The 21,133-nt window shown below is 48.8% G+C and overlaps 1 protein-coding gene across 1 annotated transcript in view; it reads right to left on the reverse strand.

Moving 5' to 3' along the window:
- SH2D1A (SH2 domain containing 1A) overlaps positions 1–15,672 on the reverse strand; it is a 41,393-nt gene extending 25,721 nt beyond the window's left edge. Inside the window, exon 1 of the mRNA XM_068956573.1 lies at positions 15,562–15,672. The gene's annotated coding sequence lies outside the window, so the exon portion shown is untranslated. The remainder of the gene's footprint in view (positions 1–15,561) is intronic.
- Positions 15,673–21,133: the final 5,461 nt, after the last annotated feature.

Consider the following 21,133-nt stretch of genomic DNA (forward strand, 5'->3'; position numbering starts at 1 on the left):
TTTAGTATAAACTCTGCTATTCCTCTGTCTCTCTTCCCCTCACTGAACATTACCTCCTACTCTTTAGTTGTTCCGTCCGCGGCTTCAAGGAAACAGAAACCTCCAGACACCTATAAAAAATAAAGCCAGTTCTCCAGTAATAACTCCTGGTCCACCGGAGATGGTGGCGTTAGTGTATTTTCTCACTATATTTAACTGCCTTGGCACTTCCCCCATGACAGGCAACGCGTCCCCTTCTACCATTATATACTACAGACAGACTCAGCAGCAGAGCTGCAGCAGAGGGGGAGCAGCGCTGAGGCACAGTTGTGTCTGTAGTCCTACCTATTTATCACAGTATTTTTACAGTCCCTGTCCAAGTACTATCTAAACGCTATAGGCAATTAAAGGCTGGCTCTACAGGAGAAGGATTTAATTTTGCAAGAGAACAAATAGAAAGCCGATACCTCTTGTGAATTAAAGCAACCAGTCAAGCCAATGTTGGACACAAGTCCCTCCCCTTTCAGTGCATGTCTATTTAGACAAAACTGAGACACAAATTTCATCCAGGCCGATGGATGGAGACTGCTATATCACAACTAACTACAGAATGAAATCACTTCAAGTAAAAGAATTCTGGAAAATACATAATTGTGAAATATTTTAAGATCCCGCCATGCAAGATGCCACACATACTCTTCTACATACACTTCTAAAGAAATAACTTTTAACTCTCATACAGGTTTCTATAGTCCCACAGCAACTGTTATGCATTATTTCCAGCACCTAGCATGCATTTGTGTATGTGAGCCTATGGCATTTTCAATTTGCAACAAGTACTCAAGAATCACAGGCTTAGCCTAATTTTCCACAGGAGGTCTCTAATGTTCACCCAGCAAACCCGCATCATTTTATCCAGGAAATGATTTCAGCTGTCAAGCAAAGGTATAACCTTCCTTAACCCATCCTTTTGTTTCATTTCTTCATCTTCCCCTCCAATAGCCTTTCGGTACTTTTTGCGTGCATCTCTTTTTTTAAAAGAGAAACACAAAATTGCAGCACAAACGCATAACGTTCGTCTGCTCCGGCTGCTGGCAGATGTTCCTTTACAGCAGCCTACTGACTGTTTGGGCAGGAAACGCAAGGAAAACGGACCTGTGGTTCCAAAGCACCTTCCAAAGCCTGGGTAGTGCAGAGATAAGGTCAACAGCTGCGCCCTAAATCCTTTTTTTTTCCCTCGGAGCATCAGTTCAGGACAAAATTTGCTCACTGTCATAACCATAATGTTATTTAAATTTAGTTCCTTCTGAATGCAACTTACTGCCACAGTTTACTGAGCTTATTTCAATGCCATAGTGGGAGATTAAAAATGAGACCATCCTTTTAACTATTTTTATAAAGGTTACACTAATACGTTTAATTCCTTTATTGTTTATCGAATGCCAAGGTGCAGAGCGCTCAGCAAAGCCTGACAGTGAATAACAGTGACATTTCTGATATAAAGGTCGTGTCACGTACGTTTGCTTCAGAAGCTCAACCTTTGTTTTACTTAGAAAATTGTCCACCAATTAATGCCTACCACAAAAATTAATAAAAGAAGAGACCATTCACACCCCGAGCCCCGGAGAGGCCATAGGAAACTCCGAAGTGGGAAAATCCGGCCGCAGGCCCCCCGAACCCAAAAACTGCCTCTCCGCTCCAGCTTCAGCGGCGGCGGCAGCTCGCACGCAACGCTCACCTCTGCCTGGACGCAACGGCATGAGGGCGCTGGGAAGCGTTCCTCCTCGGGGTCCCCCGCCGGCGCCGCGGCCGCAGCCGGGGCCGCAGCCGGGCCGAGCTCGCCCCGGCCCTCCGCGCCCGCCGATGCCGACAGCATCCGCGAGTGACATACTGAAAATACTTTTGGCCCACTTCAAGAGGGCACATTTGTCGCAGCGGGCGTCAAACTGAACTAAGAGGTGAAGTATTTGGTTAACGGCGCGCTTGACTTTTATCACAGATGAGTATATCACTGTTACTGCAGCTTCCTCTTCCCGGGTTTTTAGGAGCCATCTGAAGCCCTTAGCACCTGGGGACGTTTCCGTGCTCAGGAGGCGCGTACGAGCGGCCGCGGCGGCGAAGGGCAGGACCGGGACCCCATCCCGCAGCAGCCACGCACCGGCCGCGGCGGCGGAGGCACCGCCGGCAGCCATCTTCCCTACCGGGCGCCAGTGTCCGGCCGGGCGGGTGCCGCCCCGCGAGGAGCCGATCGAAGCGCCTCCCACGCGCAGCCTGCCGGCTCCCGGCCTCGCAAAAACCACGTAAACAAATAAACGAAAGGCCACCTGGGGGCCCAGAGGGGCTGCTGTGAAAGGCGCCGTGCCTGGGCAGGGTGAGCTCCTCCAGCCCCTCTCCCTCACACAGCCGAGCGCAGGGACGGCCGGACCGAGGGACCCCTGCGCGCCCGGCCCACAGCCGCGTCCAACGGGCTCGAAGAAGCCGCCCGAGCGCAGGCCCGGGCCGCGCGTGGCCGCTGTGTGCCGCCGCCGCCGCGGACCGGCCGCCCGGCCCGAGCGCTCCCTGGACGCCGCTCGCACACCTCGCTTTTCACAAGGGGTGGCTTGCCTCCGTTTAGCTTTCGTTTTAGGGTTATGCGGTTTGACACAAATGCAGAGGTGATCAACTGAAAAAACAAAGGTGTTATGCGTCACCCCCATGAAGATGTGCAGCGCGCGGGGGTCTGCGAAAACCATGGCGTTGCGACCTTTTAGCACCTCTGCAGAGACGGCATGGCGGCGGCGAGCGCATCGCGCCTGGCCTGATCCTCCGTGTAAGGTTTCCGGGGCGCCGACCACCTTTGCACATTACCAGATACCGTGGTCGGCTACTCTGCGTTTGGATGCACTCGGCCCTCCCCCAGAAGAACATACTTTAGGGTTGCATTTAAATGATTTATTTTAATTAACACCTTTAAGTAGGTGTAGAGTTAAGCAGAAGTAAGTAGATGAAGCATTTCCTAAACTCGAGATGTTCATTCTCCTTTTTGAACCCTGTGTAAATCAAGATAACTCTCCTTTTGAATAGATAAAAACCATACGAGTGCAATGCACAAGCTAAAAAGCAAAAATTCAAGAGGTGCTTTTTGTCCTGTACAATTTGTTCTTCGTTACAACAACGCAAAACACTGGAAATAAAAACGAAGAAGAAAAATTAGTGTCTGGTTGGCAAGGGGAATATAACGTAATACAAGGCACTACGGTACCTCCATACGCTGCTTAATGAATCAATAGTGGCAGGAAAAAAGATTGCTTGAGCCTCAGGCACTTAATAACAGCATGTAACATAACACGTATTTCTCTTTAGGTGTCACTCTAAAAAGTCGGTATGTACAATTCCTAGTCCTAATGTAACGAGGATGGAGCACGATGCTGTCAAAATGAGGAATTTGGACAGTTAGTGTAGTGTTACGTTGAACCCAGGCAGAGGGGTTTGAAACGAGCCTCCGACCTGCACGCGCAGGACGGAGCCGAAAGCGTGTGCGGGTCGGCTGGTGTCGCTGGAGCCTGCAGAGCCTGGAAACAAACCAGCGAATAAACACGAGTAAAATGCAGGACATGGAAATGCACCCTGGTTAGCAGAGATGCCGCAGTGCCATACAGCACGGCTGATAATATCTGTCTGAAACAAATCCTGTCTTTGGCCCCATCTTCACGATGCATCACAAACTCACATATTCCCCCCATCCTATGACTTTTGACCTTCATCACCTCCACTCAGCAGCACCCCCGGCCTCCCCTCCTGCCCAAGCTCTGTAGATGCTTCCTGCACACACATGGGTGTATGCAGATTGTAATCAGCAGCAAAATACTTTAGAATTCATTTCAGTGAAGGATGTAAGGCTTGAATTGTATTATATTCTATGGTAATTAATACAAAGAAGGGATCCTGCATAGTGTAACAATAGCTATAAAATTGCTTCATCTACGTGGGATGCAGAGAGAATAAATGATAGAATGTGGTCATCACTTTTATTTTATTTTATTTACCTCTGCTCTGCTAAATCCTGTACCATCCTTCATAAACTTATTTCTTTTCAAAAGGACTTCTTGGCAGATAACGGAACTAAATCTCTAAATGGGACAACGTGTCATTTCAGAATGAGTCAAGGTCAGTCAGTTCATTTTTTAAGTATAAAACTCTTAACTGCTCCCTACTAACTAGGGAAAAGTTACCTGCATTGTTCAGTCTACTGCATTTCATGTCTGCGAAAAGAATAGAAAGAAACAGAAGCCCTACTGTAAGTGGGAGTATACAGCATTGTAACAGAAATATAAAGTGACCTCGTGCTGCAGGGGGGGATCAGGTTTAAAGACTAATTTCTTACTAGTTGCACAGAGAGAATCTCAATAATATTGTGATGGCAAGGGAGCATTACAGCACCACAAATCTTGGTGAGCTGTTTCAAATATCAGCTCCACAGTGACGCTAACTGTAAACGGTGGTTTGTGTCCTTTGACTATGAGCCAGTTTATACAATTAATAATGCATCCCTGCCCAATCAACAGAATGATATGTCCTTGCCCCCAGGTACTAATCATGTGTCAAGACAATTAATGGCAGTGATGTACTGTGTGAGAAAGGTTGCCCTTAATGCAAAATGCGGCAATTTTTCTGAACGGCCCAAGGCAACGATCATCTGAATATCCTCCCTTACAGTAACACTATCCTCTCTAAATGAGAGAGGAAGAGTTAGTCAACATAAGATCTAAAAACAAACCTCCCTTTAGGTTCAAGCCTACAAGATCCGGAGCACCCTGTCACCTCCCACTGAATTGGATCATGCTCTTCAGTAAAGGTTACAGTTTTCCGCTTGCATTGGATCACAAGTCTCTGGACAGCTGCATCTCAAGGCTAATCACCTCAGAAAATTTTTTAAAAGATTTTTTTTTCCCCTCCCACGTATTTTTGCTAGTTCACAAAAGCACGTTCCTCACCGAAGCTTAGTCCTGCACCGGGGAAGATTTGCCATTGATTTTCACAGAAGTATGATCAGATCTTCTATTAGTCAACATCTCATTCTATGGGTAATTAGGCGTAGACGAGGGGAGATAGCAGGGATCCGGAGGACGTGGACTTTGGGGATAAAAATCAGTCAACGTATCAGGATACTGTTTGTTTCACTTTCTCTTCTTTTCCTCTTCTTTCTCAAGGTGAGAGGAAGAACTTAGCCGTGGAAGACCAGTCTGTCCCATGCTGCCCAGCAGAGATCTCCTCCGCACCGCTGGCTCCTGGCACGTGTTTCTAGAGCTACATCGTACCTCAGACCACAAAGTAGGGGAACACCTCTTCTTACACAAGTGGGCCAACACATACAGTAGCAATTAAACAAAGAGCACTCACCATCCCACTGCCCTTTCTGTAATGTGGTCTACCTGATTTTTGACAGGATCTCTCCTTCTGCGTGGGAAACAGCCTCAGAAGTAAGAATACTGCAAGAGGACTTTGGTGACTGGGTATTTTACCAGTATTTTACCAGTGTCTCACCTAGTACTTGATTTTTCACTTTGACTCACTGGTCCCAATCATCATACATAGTAAGAGGTGCTGGGGCACGTTTTACAAATGCATGCGCTTAATCATCTTGATATCTGAGCAAAGTCTTGTAGATAAGCAGTGCTCTTATCTCCATTTCCCAGAGGTGGCATGAACTCTCGTGGGTTGCCAGTGAGGACAGCAGCCATGCAAGGCTCCAGCAGCAGTGTGGGGTCATCAGTTGTACAGAACTGAGGAGAGGCAAGCCTGGTGGCACTGCACCCCAGCCTGTTAAACCCAGTGGTCACAGCCACTTGAGCAAGGGACGGATTTAATCTTAGATCCTGCTCTGAGAGGTGGCTGGTCTCTCTGAGCCCCTCCATCAGTGTGGACGCCTTTCACCGCTTCAGCATATGGCTTCTTGGCTCATGCTCACCAGCAGCCTCGTTGGCACCTTCAGGATATGATATTGCAAGTCAAAAGCTTGCCCGGACGGTATTGCTTCCCTCCTTACTCTATCATGAAAGGCTGTCCACCTCCTAGTCACCCATTTCTTTCACATACAACAAATCGCACTCATAATGGGAGAGCCCAGGCAGAATTCCCCTGATAGTTGGAAATGTCACTTTTCAGCATCTAGCAATAAAACACCAGTTGTGCTCTCTCTCATCTATTACTCTTTCAGTTAAGCTTTCACCCGATGCATTAGAGAAATGAGTCATCTTTACCATCTCTCATGCACATACTTTCTCAATGCCCTACCTTAATCTACAGTTTCTCACCATCAGGTAAAATATATGCGCCTTAATCTCTAATATTACTTTATGGGGAAAAAAAATTAAAAAATAAATCACAGTTATCACGAGAAGCTTCCAAAGCATCTAATCCTAAAATGCACTCATATAATAACACGATAGAATCTCCATGCTCAGTGTTAAAAGGCTAATTTTTCAATGCATACACAGTTTAACAGATACACACAGCTCTTCATTTTCACCTGCAAATGACTCCATAGATTAACAGAGAGACAAAACTCAATCAAGCATGCCTGTCATTGTGATTATGGCCTGGCTGTAAAGCAATTTCACAGAATGGGAGAAGATCATGATATACTGATCACAGTTTAAAAACCTTCCTCATTGTGCCAGATTTACCTAATTCTATTCAGTGCTTTAGATTAAAGGTTCCAAAAAAAAAATCCTATTTGCCCACAGGCCTCAGTATAGAGCAAAGAGTTGACACTGAAGGAGGTAAACTCTTTGAATTGGGTTTTGAATTTGCAAAAGTCTCTTCTTTCTATTCAGTGCTATCTTATGGCTTGCACAGAACCATTGACTGATTGCAAGGGAACATTTGTCTATTTGTATTTTTTCTAAAATAAAAAACAAGTTGGAAATAAGGCTGAATTAGACACTCAGGTATCTCAGTCTATGACTCAGGTTCTGGCATTTATTAGAAAAAATGTAACCCTTAACTCTCTTGGGGAAGTAAACTGAGATCCACGCACTTTTTTCTGCCTGAAGATCTTTCAGAGCAACAAAATTCCCTAAAAACAGCAGTTTTAAGGACATATCTATCAGTCCAGTTTGCCATGGCCAACTATTTACAAATTCTGATGTATCCTCAAAATCTAAAGCTGCCTTAAAAATTTTTCAGACATATTCTGACAACTTAAGCTAGAAACTTCTTAAGACTTTTCAAATAAAAACTGAAATTTCTATTTCTTCGCCTTAAGAAAACAATAAATAACACAAGAGTTGACATCCTGGTCCGGGCTAAGGTGTGAAAGTTCGTGTTTATATTACTAGGACTTTAGGAAGTATTCCTGCTAAGAGCTGCAAAGCCACCGCAGCTGCAGGAAGGTGAACTACCTTTCACTGGCCAGTCGTTCACCAGCTCCTTGCTGGAGAGTTGCTCTCTCTGGGGACACTCAGACACAGGGGCCAGGCAGATGGCGGGATGTGATGAGGCTGCCTGGTGCTCCCAGCCAGCTGCCTCCCCACTGCCGGGAGGGACTGACCCGGCGCTCGCCGCATAACCTGCAAGGGAGAGCAGAGCCAGACTGAAAGAAAAGCACAGACTTTCTGAAAACTTAGCACATTTTATAAGGGATGGTCTATTCATGCCATGTTCAGAGAGAAATCCGCAAAAACTTTTGTTTATGGGCAGCTTGTTCTCATATAGCCAGTAGAAAAAAGACACAGTGCTACTGCTACCTCTCCAGTGCATCTGCTCAGAGGTGTTTCTTACTCTAAAACTCATTTTTGCGCTCTTCAGTACAAGATAGAAATCTGATGCTGTTTCATTTCTTTTGTTCCAGGATCCTGATTCTGCAAGGCTAAAGCTGAGATTCCCCTGGATGACTCCGATGCTTAAACACGTACATTAAGTAATTTGCTGAATCAGGCCTTATTAAAGTAAGGAGGAAGATATTCAGGCTTTCTAATCCAGCAGCGCAGCAGGAAAACTGCTCATCTCTGCGTGATTGTGTAATTGCTTTTCAAAGACAGAAGTGAGTTTCTCTGTCCATGTAGCACTGACAAACCTCAGAAGTCACTTTGGTCTCCTAGCCTAACTTTCGAGATTATTTGTTATGGATAAAAGGAAAGATAGTTACATTTCCATAGCTGACAAGCTTTGCTGCAGGGCATGCATTTATTTTCCATGCTGTTGATCTGTTCCTCCCTGTATCAGGCTAATTCATCAGATTAATAAAAGACAACTTAGCTTCCTGCAGGGTATTATTGATCTCACAGGGAACATGGCAATTGTATGCTGTACCATCCTTCTCCTGAGCAAAGGGGATGATTTCTAAATATTTCTGATGTTTTAACGCTACAGTGGGCTCTCACTGAGTCACTATGGAAGAGGAAAAGGCTTGGGCAAAGGGGAAATGCAAAAGGCATCCTATTGTCTCTCCGATTTTTGCCCTGCCTCTGCACTTGTTGGTTTGTCCAGAGTGCACAAAACCACAGTGGAGGACGTAGGAGCGAACATCTTCTTTCTAACTGAGAGGTCTAGAGAGGAAAAGCTCATCTTGCATGGCCTGTCGCATGCACTCGGGATTATTTTTAAAAATGCACCATAGTTCATAGGTTATAAGGTCAGAAAGGGTCCCTGTAATCAGCCCTTGTAACACACGCTGGCTACGTAGCTCCGCATTTTGACTCTCCAGCCGTGAAATGCTCACACCAGTGCTCGGAGAGCTGTGCCTGTGCTGCCTAGCTGCTCTCGGTGTTTCACCTCCCTTCAATTTGAATGTGTCTAGCTTCACCTTACTGCTGCTGGATCTTACATCTTCAGCCACATTATCAAAGAAGCATTTGTGCAGATCCTCTTGGGAGCACTTGGACCAGCCCAGGGTCCCATGCGCACGGTCACCCAGCAAGGCCCCTTGGCAGTGCAAGCAGGAAGGGCTCTTGCTCAACCTCCTCTTCTCTCTCAGACTTTTTGTTATACAATGCACTCCTGCCTCCTCTCTGAGCCCTTTCCCCATCAGCAATAACTTTTTTAGAAGAGCAGAAATGGACACAGGTTTCAGGAGTATTCACGTATCATCCAGCACAGAAATAACAGCGTCTAACTCCTAGTGCTGCAATTACCTTCTTTATCCAGCCGAAATTATTCTTGTACCTTTAGGCTACAGTGTTGGACAAGAAGTTTTAATTTACCATAATCTCTCAGTCCTCCCTTGGATCCCTGCTTGTCTGGGCAGGAGTCTCTGTCCTGCAAGCACAGCCTATGTTCTTGCTTCCAGAATGCAGGGCTTTACATTTGACCTTATTAAAAAACAAACATTGTCTATTTGTGCTTAGCTACAAACCCCAGGTGCTCAGCATCTTTGATTTACCACGTCATTCTCTGAATGTTTCTTTTTCTTCCCAGCACTGACAGACATGTTAAATTGGGAAAGAGCAAGATCTGAGCTCTGCAGAATCCAGGCAGAAACAAGTCCCCTAGCCTCCCTATTCGCAATCATGTTGTAAGGCTTACAAATCAGCCTGCTTGAAATCTACTTAATAGGTATTGTATTAATTTTATATCATTCTACGTCCTTAATCAATAGCTTTGAAGAATCAAACACTGTGGTAAATTACAGCAACATTATTACCTTTAGCAGCCTAATTTGCCATCTCATTAAAAAGATATCAAGTTCTTTTCTGTAACCCTACAGTGATGGAATAACTCTCCATCCTTCATTAGTTGTACCCGTGGATCAGTTGTTATATATTTTGTGTAGGATTGGTGTCAAGCTGGGTTGTCGTCCCCAGCTAATTTTAAAATTATAGCACGACAGCAGCGTGCTCTCATTCCTGCAGCACAACAACCCAAGCATCACTGAAATTGAGCAGGACTGGTACAGAGCACGAGCACCAGCAACAAACTATAGGACCTGTTGAGGTAAAAGTGCCTAGTGAGAGCACCTGCTCTGCAGCCCGCCCACCCTGGGATATGACCACAGCCAAAACATTTTTCCCCAGGCATGACACATTTATTGAACGCTTCTGCCTTTCTACATTATCAATGGTTTGTCTACAATGTTTGTCTAGTAACTGGACCAAAAGATGCCTTCTCTTCTCAAATACTCTTAAAATTACTGAGGTCCGCTCAGAATTTTGGAGTCAACGGGAGGCAAGGAGCTGTCTCAAGCAAAGGGCTAGCGGCCCAATGTCTTACTCCAGACTATGTGGTGCTCAGGGTCCTCCTGGGCTTCCTCGTGCTCCTTGCCCCTCCAGCCATGAGCTTCAGGGAGACCTGGCTCGAGGGTGCTCCTTCCCCGCGCCCCGTGTCCTTCCCGCATGCTAGCAATTGCTCCCCTCCTGGGATAGCTGACTAGTTTGGCATTCAGCCTTGGTCCAGATGGGGGGATAGGATTTATGAACTGCCCCCTCTGAGCTGCATGAGCTCACCTGTGATCCAGGTGGTTCAGCAGGATGATTAAATGGGGTGGTGGAGCCACCCTGGAGCCACCCTGCTTCTGACCCCTGCTTACACCCACCCGCAGGCCTGGTTCATGCCGCTCCTGATAATTATCCCACAGCTCTGGGGTTCCCCATCCCACTTAATAAGGTTATGTTTATTTATCTGGCTTTTGGCATGACAGATAAAGCTATGCCAAATTTCAGTTCATAAATCCTAGTAAGTAGATTGGATGTGCCTAAATTATAAAGGAAAATGACTGCAGAGAACTTACTTGAGAAAAAAAGTGAAGTGTCTTAAAACTGATTTACTGACAGTGTAGACCTTTCTGTCATCCTGCTATAAGTGGGTTATGATTGTTCTCGCAAATGCAAAATGATATGCAAATATATCCGACACATCCTGCTGTTTCTAGTTTTATCTGTATTTTCCCTAGCCTTTTTTTCACTTCCTCTTTTTGGAGTATCCCAGAAAGGGATGAGAAGTGTTCGTCCTGCATACAAGGCCAGGGAGGAAGAGTGGAAAGGAAAATACCCTGCACTGCACCTTTTTTGACAGGCTCTTCCTGATGTTTTATGTCCATACCAAGGGAAGTAGGGTTTCATTTCTGCCCTTGCAAAATAGATCAAAGAACACTGCCAGCATACATTCTTCCTTGACAACTTTTCACTGATTTTGGAAAATATAGAGAGTTTATTAGTCAGCCACCATCCCTTCCGCAGTGACAACTTTGCTGTCCCAGGTGGTTTGTACCTCATCTAGCATATACTTAGCAGGACCTGCAGAAAAGTCTTTGCACTTGGGCAGACCCAGGGCACTTTGCAGCATGAAAAAAAACGGTGCCCTCCCTATGGCAAGCAACAGTTAACTATATGTTGTCTTTATGGGCCCTAAAACAGAAAATAAGATTTTACTCAAGCTAAACCTTTGTTCTAGAATCCCTTCTTTTGTGGTTAATCTGACAATTTAGAGGTAAATCTGACAAATTTATACCTAGACAGGTACCAGAACAGCTTTAGCTGTGTCCGCGAGCTGAATCCCACAAGGTCCTGCACTGCTCGGGTGGGTTTCTGTGTCCTTTGGTGAGGGTGAGAGGTGGGATGGGTCTCCCGTTTCAGAGCTGATCTTGCACACACTGCCTTCTGGCGATGCACTGGCTGCTCTGTGGGAAGCCGCTGCTGCTCCTAATTAAATAGCACATACCCATTTCTGCTCATCAGCCTGACAGCGGAAAGCCCTTCTCCCTGCCTCAGGTGCTAGAGTTGCTGCTGGTATGAGACAACATAAATTGCAGCTTGAACGTGGCAGATCAGGAGCATGTTTATTGTCATTAGAAGGCTTTAAAATCACTTTAGAATTGAAAGGAAAAAAAATCTACCATAAAAGATCTGGCTATGGCTGTAAAAGGGTGAAAACACGTGGCCAAGCAAAGAGGAACTCAACACAAGGTTGCTCTGGGACTACTTGTGATGCTCGACCATCATGCGGGCCCTTGGGAAGAGAGGCATAGGCTGGCACCACTCGGCAGTTGAGTTTTAAAGTGGTGTCAGATTAAGCAGCAAGGCTTTGAAATACTGCCTGTTCCTTGGACAAGTTTTAAGCATATTTCTGTAATGTAGGATCAAAGTATTTGAGGCCTGCAGACAGGATGAACTACTGAAACTTTAGACACTCTCCCCCTAGAAGGTTCTAAGATCTGAGCCATTAATAAATATTAATACATGAATAGTTTGTTACATGACCACAAAGTGAGTAGACTACACACATTTTCATATATATATATATATGTATATGCATCAGTTTTGTGAGTTACAATACCATTCAACAAGGGAGTGCCCAACTTTTCTGACATTGCTAAAGTTCAGTCTACCCTGAGGGCATTTCAGTTGCAAAGGCATCAAATAGTCATTGGGTAAAAAGTAAGTAAGTAATTTTTGGGGGGGAAAAAAGGAAAAAAAAAAAAAAAAAAGCAGAACTCAGGCTGCCTTTCTCCCAGGAACTGCCTAAACCTGCCAGAGTTTAGGTTGTCCCCTTCTCACACAAGGAACCTTATTCTTTTCTAATCTTATTTCTTCCTGTCTGTTACCATGGCTGAAAGGGGAGCATGGAAAATGCTCGTGCTTTGAGGAGCCCAGAGTCTGACGATGAGGGCGTTCTCCAAAGACAGGAGACGTGAAATTGAGTCCTCTCAGGCAGAAAAAAAGTGATTGCATCTGGGTGTCTCCCACCTTTGATAGTGATTATTGTGAGATCCCCTGGGATTATTGTGCCAAGGTAATGACACCAGTTTTTTCTTTCAGAAGAAAGCTATATCCTTTACTGTACTTCTACCCAATCTCTCTTGACGATGAATACTTTTTGACTTTTTTTCCACTTGATGGACGCTTAAGCATTTTCGAGCTGAAGCACAGACCAACATGCAGTGAACCCAAACGACCATTTGATTTGCCTTTCACAGAAACTTGGGAAGAGAAGGCAAAGTAGAAAACGTGCCGCAGGAAGGCGATGAAAATCTGGAGCAAAGACATTGACGTCAAGAGCTCTTTCAGCTGATGCAGAGAAACAAGAGAAACCTCTCCCCAGGGTGTACGGGTCAGCCTCTCATCGTGTCAGCACCGCTCACAGGAGTCCTCTCCAGCGGCACCGTGCCACCCGCTTTGCCTCATGCTCTGGGCTGGCCTCCAGCAGCCATTCGCCCTTAACAAGGATGGGAGCAGGGGAACTTGGGCGTTGGAGTGCACTAGGCTCCAAAAAACACATCCCAAGGAATAAACAATATTCCTGCTGAAGCAGCCTTGACCAGCACTGCAGGAAGGGCTGTGTTTTATGACAAAAACAGCAAGCAGAACAGAATAGTCAGGAAAGCCCATGAGACTTCAAGGGAGAGAAGTGACCCCATTATAATCCCAGGTCAAAACCCATCAGCCTCACACCCGCCTAACAGAGACTCAACAGTTCTGCTATAACAGAATCACAGAATCACAGAATCGTTTAGGTTGGCAGGGACCTCTGGAGATCATCTAGTCCAACCTCCCTGCTCAAGCAGGGTCACCTAGAGCATATTTCCCAGGATCACGTCCAGACAGCTTTTGAATATCTCCAGCGAAGGAGACTCCACCGCCTCTCTGGGCAACCTGTTCCAATGCTCTGTCACCCTCACAGTGAAGAAGTTTTTCCTCAGGTTCAGGTGGAACTTCCTGTGGTTCAGTTTCTGCCCGTTGCCTCTTGTCCTGTTGCTGGGCACCACGGAGAAGAGATTGGCCTCATCCTCTTGACACTCCCCCTTCAGATACTTGCACACGTTGATGAGATCCCCTCTCAGTCTTCTCTTCTCCAGGCTGAACAGGCCCAGCTCTTGCAGTCTTTCTTCAGAGGAGAGGTGCTCCAGCCCTCTAATCATCTTGGTAGCCCTCCGCTGGACTCTCTCCAGGAGTGCCATGTCTCTCTTGGACTGGGGAGCCCAGAACTGGGCACAGTACTCCAGGTGAGGCCTCACCAGGGCTGAGTAGAGGGGCAGGATCACCTCCCTCGACCTGCTGGCAACACTCTGCCTAATGCACCCCAGGAGACCATTGGCCTTCTTGGCCACAAGGGCACGCTGCTGGCTCATGTTTAACTTGTTGTCCACCAGCACTCCCAGGTCCTTCTCGGCAGAGCTACTTTCCAACAGGTCAACCCCCAGCCTGTACTGGTGCATGGGATTATTCCTGCCTAGGTGCAGGACCTTGCACTTGCCTTTGTTGAACTTCATGAGGTTCCTCTCCGCCCAGCTCTCCAGCCTGTCCAGGTCCCTCTGAATGGCAGCACAGTCTTCTGGTGTGTTAGCCTCTCCCCCCAGCTTAGTATCATCAGCAAACTTGCTGAACATTTCATTCTGAAACATTAGCCTCAGATAAAGGTATTTCTCAGTACGAATTGTGAAGTATTATTTCATGTTTAATTGCATTGATTTGCATTGGAAGCTTTAAACATCTGCCCAACGATTATCTTAAATTAATACGTCACCCAGAATACAATAAACCATTCTTGACGTCAGTGCCTACAAGGAGGTGATTCTCCTACATTAGAGGAACTGGAAGAAAATAAGAAAAATATCCTTAAAATGCCAGCATGTGTGTCCAGGCTGCTGCACTTAAACAGGGGGAAAATTACACAAGTAGAATTACCACTAAAGTAGAAAAAAGACTTTGGAGAGCAAAGATGCACATGGTGCTCATGCAGGGACGCACGTTCTTATGGTGGTGACCTCCAGCACCACCGTCCCAGCTGGCTCGCGGCCACGTGGCATTGTGGGCTGCCCCAGCCGGCAGCACAGCCCGAGCATGCCTTTTCCTCAGGGCTGAGCACCAAGTGCTGGGGGCACGGTGGGGCAGTGGCGGTGGTGGCTTGTTTTACTGCTGACAGCATTAAGACCTGCTGCGTTTCTGGGCTGTTGCTCCTCCTTCCATTGTATCCCGATGAAAACAACGTTTTCACTTACAAAGAGAACGTCAGCAAATATTTTTAATAACTAAACTTCATACTTTCCCTATCCTTGTTCTTAAAAAAAAAAAAAAAAGAAGAAGTCTAACCATTGAAAAACAAAAAAACAGCTAAAGGCATGGAAAATTTTGGATGAAGCAATTATGCTCTGATAAAGCTACAAGACACCATTATAAGCAGACAGCAACGCAAGGCAGCATTATAATGAGAATTGCTGAGCAATCATATTAATCAGCAGGGCTACCAGCTCGCCTCTTAGCAGCCGGGCCGTCTCGCAAAGGGGATGGCACATCGTGAATCCTCCGCAGAGACGCAGAGGAGATGAAAATGATGCGTGCCCTGGGCCCCCGAAATCCCCGCGAGGGGGAGAAGGCTGAAGCAAAGGAGAGCGATAACGGGATTTGAGTGTTCTGCGCTCCTTTGACAGCAAGGCGCTGCAGCGCATTTTATCTTTGTGAGGTCTTGCAGCAGTCGAGAGCTTTACAGCTCAAATCCCAGAGAGCAGACATTATATAATGCTTAGCTGGCAGCATCTTGCTGGATTTTACTACCACTGCAAAACTTCCCCCCGCACCGGTTTCAGCGCGATGGTCTTTATTTTGCCAAAAAGTGATTTTGAAACATACGCCGTGGTTTTCAGGGGCAGGATGAAAGAAGGCTCTGACTCACAGCGGTGTTCTCTGGTGGCGTTTCAAGGGTTGTCCTCCCAACGAGGAAAAGGTACGTCACCTCGTCGCAGCACGGCCCTGGCAGGAAGCACCTTGCCTGGAGGAACAACAGGAGCAAAGGGCCTCTCACCTCTTCGCCGCTGCCGTCGCCTGAGGAAGCGTTTAGACTAAGCCACCGACCCAGCAGCTCTCGAGGGTACTTGGCGGGAGCTGCTGCCCTTGCGCCGGTGAAGCAGGCCTGGCTGCGACTGGGGACGACTGCGGCTCCAAGGCTGGAGCCCACGTCCCCGCGCACGCGGCCTTTCCCCCTCTCCCAGGGAGCCCGTAGCCCTTTACGGTGCACAAATCACTTGATGCTTCTAGATTTCTATTTTACTGAGCTGTTCAGCCCAGGAAAACACACCGTTTCCCCGAAAGGCAGGTTGCAAAATAGAGCTGCGTTGCATAATGTAACTGGGGAAGCAAAGAAAAGGAACATCTTCCACCGGGCTGGGGCCTCCTTCCTTTCCCACAACACACATTTCAGCCCAGAGCCTTTCATATAAAATATCATCAAATAATTTACAGTAGATGTCAGCTGCAAGCTACAGCCAAAGAGAAGGTTTATTTAAGATACCATGTGGATTGTTGTACAAGATCCTGATGGATTATTTCTATCCGAGAATTTACAGATACTGCCGGAGTGTGGCCAACAATTTGGATTAGTTTAGATTAAACTCAGACTGGGTTGTTTCTTCTCCCTAAGGAAATCTCAGCTTTAGGTCTACTTTTTTTTTTTTTTAAAAGGAAAAATATAGACAAAAACAACTTTTATGCTTTCCAGCAGGTACCTACAGTGCTTCTTCCATCAATCACACCTTTGATATATGGAGGCAGAAGTGAGAGTTACTTCATTTAAAGCTCTCACACATAACTGGGTACATTTACATATTAATCAGACAGCTGAGATGCTAATCTCGCTATCTTATGGGCATCTGTAACCATTAGTCAAAGTCCGGGCGCCTGTTAAATACTCCGGGTGCCACAGAGCGCTCTGAAATCAAGATAAGCGCTGGTGACGAGAAAAGGCTCATATTTACAGTGCTCCTGCGGAGCGCGGGGCTGTTAGCTCTGCAAACACGAATATACGCAGATATCGAACCTCGAGAGCCTTCCCCCGGCACGAGCCTCAGGCAAGGCGACGCAATCCTACCTCGCTAAAGGGCTTAGCGCTTCCTCGGGAGGACGGTGTCTGCAGCTCAGTCTTCTCCAGGCTCTTCCCTGGCCTTTCCGCGGCACGGGGCACCCTCCGGCGCGGCACGCCGGGAGCGCCTGCCACGGCCCGGCGGGGCCGCGCGCTCGACGACCCGGCCCTTTCTGCTGGGCTAAGACCCGAGCCCGCGTTCCTCACCGCCTCGTGCTTCTGAAACACCGTTTCATGAGCCTGGCACGCGCGCCCAAGGTCAGGCGGCTCCCACAGCCCCTCGCCACCTTTTGTCTCTTTTTCTTTTCTTGTCATTTATTTATTTATTTAGTTATTTTGAAAATACAGGCTCATCAATACCAAAACTAGAAAACTCTGCAGTAACGTGCCACCCTTAACGAAACCCAGGCAGGAAATGTGGTAAAAGACGCTTGCACTAGTCTGAGCCAAGGGGCCAAGCGGGTACCGAGGTGCCGGAGCCTTTCCCCATTTCCCCAGGCCGAACAGAAATTGCTGCGTGGCCCCGTTCGAGGGGGAGGAACCAGCGTTTATTCCCTTTGCCGCAGCAAGGGAGGAAACCGAGGAGGAGAAGCAGCTTCCTCCCCGCGGGCCAGCGAGACGCCCCAGGGCCCAGGAGGCTGGCGGCTCCCGGCGGACACGGCCGGAGCAGCCCCGCGCAGGACGTTTTGCAGTTACATTTGGTGGGGAAGGAAAGCCACCTCCTCAGCTGCTCCCGTAACAGCTACCGAAGCGACCAGCTCGGGCTGGCTGCAGCGGAGAAGGTGCCGGCTCCAGTCGGAGCTGCTGCTCGCTGCGGCGCAGGCAACGCGCGGCAGGCGTCCCAGGCAACCGCACGCGAGCTGTTGCCTTTTTTATTTTTTTGGCTTTACCTGTTAACTTTCCGGGTTATAAGTTTGCGAATCAACAGGCTCAACGCCCCAGCTCCCCCCCTCAGCCACCTCGCAAACGGCTTGGGAGTCTGACTCGTATCAGACCGCCTCGCTCAACTACGTCCTCGCCCTCCGACGAGGGCGGGCGGCGTGGCGAGAGGAAACCCGGCGGGCAGAGGGCTCTGCGCGGTGCCCGGCTCCACGCCGCCTGCCCCTTCGCCTGCCCCGGGCCGCACGACCCCCGCCAGCCGCTGCCGGGTCGAACGCTGCACGTCAGTTACACACCGACAGCCACAGGCTGCAACAAAAAACATAAACATATAATAATTGCTCCTGCTGAGGAAGTCACCTGTGGTGCCGTTTCCTTTTTGCAGAACCGTCACAGTTTACGCTTCCTGAGCTTCAATTAAACAAAGGGAAAAATAGGGCGGGCGGCTGGGGCGGCGCCGCGCCACAACGCGCTGACGCGCCTTGGTTCGCGCTGCAGCTTTGTATTTGTTGCTTTCCCCGGGCTAAACGGGGGGCAAGCTCGGCGCTAACCCCCGCGGCGTCGGCGCGGCTTTCCCTCTCCCATGAGCGAGCGGCCGCGGCGGCGATGGCGGCGCGGTCCCGGCCCGGCTGCACAGGCGGCCGCGCAGCGGGCCACCCCGCCTGCCCCGGCCCCCGTCTTGCCGAAACGGGGAACCTGCTCGGCCCGGCAGCGTCGCCTGCTTGCAGCGCGTTTGCGAGTCACCCCTGCAACAGCAAGGACCGGCGCAGGCCGCCGCGGTTTTTCCAAGGGGGATGAGGGCCAGGAAGAGATTAAGGGGCGACGGAGTGGGAGAAGAGGGAGAATTCAAAGCTTTTACAAAAGAACGTGCCTTTTAGAAAGCAAGCGTCAGACTAAAATTAAAACCAAGCAGCAGGCCACGTAATTCCCAGCCCTGTGGCCAGGGAGAAGAGCAGGCTCAGTGGTAAGTCTCAGGCTCACAAGGAGGCTACTTTCAAAATATTCTTAAATATCGAATCATTAGGAAAGTCTTTTTTTTTTTTTTTTTTTTTAACAGGGAGGCACCTGAACGCCAAGCAGTGGCAGGCTGGGTTTAGGTTTTTCATTGGAGAGAGCGATTTAGGCACCTCCATCTCCCGCTGCAGGCCAAATAGCAAGACACGCAGTCGGAAGACCCTCCCCACCACAGGTTTCGGTCCCACTTCTTTGCCAAAACCTGGCTCTGTGTGCCCAAACCTCCCTCCTGCGCCCTGCCCGTGGTGCCGCCGAAGTGGGGGAGAGCCGGCGGCACGTGGTGGTATGTTCGTCCCCAGGCTCCCGTTCACAGCTGTTACCTCGCTGGGTGTTTCGCGCGGCGGCGAGCGTCTGCGCGCGGGAGAGGAGCCAGCAGAGCGCCGGGCGCCCGGCCGGGGACGTCGCCCGCGCACAGCAGCCAAGCGCTCCAGGAGACGCGCGAAGCGGCCAGATCCTGCTCAAGCGTCGAGAGCAAACAAAACTCGGTCCCGGGGAGCGACTGCTATCGTTACAAGGCTCTCGCCTGTAACGCCTGCATCGCCTCCGCTCCCGATCTCGCCGTCAGGCCACGGCGAACGGGATCCACTAACAGCCAAGACTGGCCAGCTTCATCTCCTAGAGCAATTCATTCAGGAAGTGCAAATAGAGTGAGATTTGCTGTTTGAAATGCCATCCGGTGGTTGAACGGATGTTGACATAGCCACGGCGTCCCCAGCCATTTACTCGTTCCCTGGCACGCGCTAAAGAGTAAAATTCACTCTCATTTAAACCACAGAGCGCTTATACAGCATTACAACAGGCAATGGCTCGTATACTCTTACCATACTCGCCGAACCCTTGCTCTTACCGTGATCACTAATCGAAGGTTTACCCAGTTTCCACGGCCTCTGTCATCACTGCCACTCACTCGTTTGAAACGCTTGTTTTAAAGTCACAATTCGTTAAGAGACCAGCTGGATTTCTCAAGCAAGATTTGATGCAGCTTGTATCTTGTTTGCCCAATGACTTGGTCACTTTGCTCTTAAGGCTGTGCAGGTCCTCTGGCCTCCCCGGGGCACAGGGCTGTGCACACAGCAGACAGGTTGTGGGGTGAGTGTCCTTAATGGATAAATCAACCTAGAAACACAAGACAAAGCGACTTCTTGGGTCACTGCAGCATCGCTCCGCTTCCGTCGAGGGTGCCACGACGCCGGGTTGGAAGGGAGGGCTTAGGCAGGGCCACCTGGCAGGAGGCAGCCCGCCAAGGCACTGCTTGGCTGGCCCAAAACCTGCAGGGAGAGCCCCAGGGCGGGAAGTCGGGCAGCCCGGCGTGGGGCTGCACACCCTGTTCTTGGCATTGGTTTTTAAAAATTAGCTGTGCAATTTGCTTTTGGCTTTTAGCGTTTACCTCTCCCAAGAGCACGTGAAAGATAAGCACAGCAAGAGTGGAACAGGGTAAAACCTCCAGCTTCTGTTGTTGCTAAACCACTGAAAGAAGGGCACGTTTCTCAAGCAAATGCCGAGAAGGACATCTTTGCTACTTCCTTCGGATGCCGCGATCTTACGCGTTGTTCTCGGGAACGGCTGGTTAAGCAGGGGAGGAACGCGCGGTTCTGTAAGAACATCCATTTCATATGTGAGCTATCAACAAATAAAAAAAATACACAAAGACTTTACACATGACATCCCAACTTTCTCAGGCAAACCCCTAGCCAGAAGTTTGGGCCTTTGCTGTGGTTCAGTCATTTGGCTCAAGCAGCGGAAACAAGCTGCCTGAAGACAAGCCTTGTTTCTGTCTTTGCTGCCTCACGGGAATAGGTTATACTGGCACCTTAGCATAAAACCCAAGTTCGCAACGAGCAGTCGCTGTGGTTTTATCGTGGGGTAAAGCAAGCGTGGTCGCCGGCAGACCAAAGGCTCGCTCTCGGTCCTGCTTGCCAGCCTCGCGGCAAGGCTCAGCACAACGCATCTCCACCGGGATCGTCCAGCGGGGAATTCACCTGCCTTTCCCACCCCACTCCGCAAAGCCCTCCCTCCCGCGCAGCAAGAGGGCAGCCCGGCCCCCCGAGCCAGGCGGGACCCCAGGGGCCGGGGCAGCACGCACCCTCGGCCGCAGCCCTGGCGGTCAGCGCTGCCTTTTCGCGCCCAAGAGAGAAACGCTCCATTTACATTTCACTTCATCAGCTCTTTGCAGCCTCAGGACTCGGCCCGCTCTGACCCGCCGTATCTGCCCACCGAGCTGCGGCCACGAGCTTCCCAAGGGAAAAGGAGCACGACAGGAGAAAGGAAAGGGCCCCTCCTTACGGCAGGGAGGAAACCAAATTATTTTTTAATCGGCACGAGGCACAGTTATTTAATAGCTTAGTAAAGCTGCTAGGCTATGGTCTTACTGCTGTCCCCCATCCCCAAATTGTACGTAGCAACTTGAATTCGCACCAGGGAGTAGCTGGAAGGAAGGATGAAACTCTTGGTTTTCTTTTTATCAGAAAGGAAGGCAGTCAGAAAATTCAGCCACGAA

This window comes from Struthio camelus, chromosome 11 (assembly GCF_040807025.1).
Source record: "Struthio camelus isolate bStrCam1 chromosome 11, bStrCam1.hap1, whole genome shotgun sequence".
Taxonomy (NCBI): Eukaryota; Metazoa; Chordata; class Aves; order Struthioniformes; family Struthionidae; genus Struthio; species Struthio camelus.